Raw genomic sequence first — 3338 nt, forward strand, 5'->3', positions numbered from 1 at the left:
ATTCGAATAAAATATTATTCTTTATTCATTTATTTTTCATTTGATTATTCTAGTTTATTTTTATTCACCATTTTAATTTTTACGATGATTTGTTATTCTCTATTATATGGGTTATTCTACATTTTTTTATTCATCATCACAGGCGTGCGCACGGGGGGGGGGGGGGCAGGGTGGGCAACTGCCCCCCCTGCGGGCCGAACTTTTTTGCAAATAAATATTACTTACCACTTGCGTAATCGTGTTCGAGAGTTTGTGACTGATATAAATTATAAATACGATAACAATTTACCACGAATCTGTGATATGGGAAAAATTATCAGTTCAGAATTATAGTTACCAATGATACCGACTGACAAGTTATATGTTATAAACCATGATTTTAAAGAGTTCTTTATAATGGGTCGCTACCTTTTGTTCCAAAAAATATTTGTTCCAATGTTGTTATCAATATCCGTGGTTACAATCACGGACTAAGATATAATGGACTGGCATCGAAACATTTTCGGTGGTTCACAAATGTCTGGTGTTATCATGTGTTATGGGGCCTTAGCTGTTACTAGCGCGCATGGTGGTTTAATTTTAAACTATGAACTATATAATAATATGGTGGTATATTGTAATGGTGTTTGAATTTTGAAATTGTTCAACTATTTTATACGTATTTGACTATTGAGTATTAAGTATTAAAAGTTTAATCAAAGTTATAGATACATTTATTATTAATACTTAAATTCAAATTTTCACATAACATGACAAGGTTTATTTACACAAGAAACAAATAAACTATTATTTTTTATTAAAGTGTATTATGTATTAACCAGTTTTGAATGTTTTTTCTTTTTGGCGTTATTTTTGTTTTGATTTTTATTCATCACAAGTGTATACTGCCGCATTCTCATCACAATGTAATCAGATAAAATAAACTTAAGTACTTCAGTTTTGTGATCTAGACATGGGAATTTGATTGGACCATATTCTTCAAAGAAATTATTCAAAGTGAGCTCAAAGACATCATTACTGTCGCAAAACTTTGAAAATGAGTCTTCAAAAGCTGACAATATTTTAAAGACAAATTCATTTGGGTGGATCAAACCGCCTTTAGTCTTTAGATTTACCAACGTAGCTTCTGGTTTATCTGAATACGTTTTTGTACCTATGGAAGTAATTTACTTTATAGTTATAGTAAGACATTTTTAATTTTAATGTTATAATTTTATATAGTTTTAATTATTTATGTTATGTTGAAAGGTACCTACCAATCAATGCTTTTCTGCAAAGTTCACAAGTAATGCGCTTGGTAATATTTTTAGTAATGTATCCACAAATGTAATAAATAACGCAGTCTTTTGCTTCAGCTTTAAAGTAGCTGTGTATACTTGCATCAAACACAATATCTATGTCGGTTTCTTGTACAACCAACATGTCCAATTTTTGTCTTAATAAATTAATTTTATTAAAACGCTCAGTTGGATCATTATTAAAAACAGTTTTTAAGTCATTAAGAGTAATTTTTGGTGTACCACTGTCCAAAATCTTGCAATTCCCTGTTTTTGGTGGCTTTAAAATTGAATACATTGAAAGGGTTTTGTATATTTGTAAAAAAGTTGCTGAACACGGATGATCATTTGGTCCGCTTACTTGTCTTGCAATACCAAAAAATTGCTTGTTAAAAAAAAAAATACATTAATTAGGTAGCTTCTAGTATTATATTATTATTATTTTTATTCTTACTTCTATTCGATCTTGATTAAACTTGGATGACAAAACATATTTAAATTGGCAATGTTCCAACAGATACATAGATAACTCTATTGAGATTGAATAGTAACCCTTAAACCGTCTGCTGTTGATTGGCTTAAAAATTCTTCTTTAGATATACATTGCTTGGTAATTTGATCTTCCCATTTATTTAACCAAATCAGAGTATCTTCTAAAACCTAATTAATAAATAAATTATATAAATTTGTACATTTTTTAAGTTGATAATGATGAAAAAGTACTTAGGTACCTGTAAGAATACAACACACAATGATTTCTTATAATATATAATTATGTGTTTTTATTCTCACGTAAATAAATTCAAACATATTCGCCTAAGAATTTTATAATATTTTCTTCTAAACGAACAAATGCTCTTCGAGCTACAGATATTTTATTCACAGAAGTTTACAATATATTCTTTTCNTACCTCAAAGTCTTTACTATTTTGTTTTATGCCTTCTGCAGGGTATTTTCGGTTTAAAATATCAAATAAACTATTGAAACGTTCTGTGAATAGTTGGGTTTCATAACTATTTTTTAGACAATCTACTTTGGCAAATTCTCTGTAAAACTCAATACCCTTTGCCATAGAGTTACTTAAAATCTAAGAATAAATGAAAGATATAATAGGTATGCAGGTTAGTTTAAACGTTGGAATAATGTTGGAATAATATATTAACCTGAGTTGCTAACCGTACATTCATTTTACTGAAACTGTCTACAGTTAAATGCCTTTCAGTTATTTTAGGAACAACTCTTGTTGGTGCATCTGTACTTCTTGCAATATCACAATTAAAAACATCAATATAATGACTCCATCTGATGTAAGGTTTTTCTGGTGATTCCTACAGTAATGTAAGTACATTAATTTATAATTGAATTCAATATTTTTTTAATACCTAATTTTAATTATTTAGTAGGTACTTGCCCGTAAACTTTTTTTGTTATGTAGTCTATTTCTAACATTTTTAATAAGGTGTGGTGCGTCAGAAAACATAAAAATATGTCTCTTGTTATCTAAAGGATGGTCAAATTTGTTATTAATTTTATCTTTACTTCCACTAATTCCTAGTTCAGTCCATAGTTTTCGATTACTTGTTGCTGCGTCAGACACAACACCATCTACTTTTGCTCCAGCGTTTTCTAATAAACATATGGCTTTGATGACTAATTGAGCAAGCACTATACCTAAAATTATGAGAATTTAAAATAGTTGAATAGGTTTTAAAATTAATATTCATATTATTTATTAACTAGGTACCTACCTACTTTTTAAGTAAAAAATACTTGAATAATTCAACTCAGCACTAAATTATTTCTAAAATACAAACATTAAACATGCACCACAAGCAAGTAGACAAAGAAAATAGGTAGGTATATAAAACATAAATGCCATAACACCTTAACACAACATAGATAATCCTTTTATTAATAATAATTGTATTATTTAACTACACAATTTTTTACATTATACTATATTATAATATTATATAAACATAAAGAGAAAAAATATATATATTTACTTATATAATTAATATTATAGTTAGATATGTGAGAAATGTATATTACAAATTGTA

The sequence above is a fragment of the Myzus persicae genome, unplaced genomic scaffold (assembly GCF_001856785.1).
Source record: "Myzus persicae strain clone G006 unplaced genomic scaffold, MPER_G0061.0, whole genome shotgun sequence".
NCBI lineage: Eukaryota > Metazoa > Arthropoda > Insecta > Hemiptera > Aphididae > Myzus > Myzus persicae.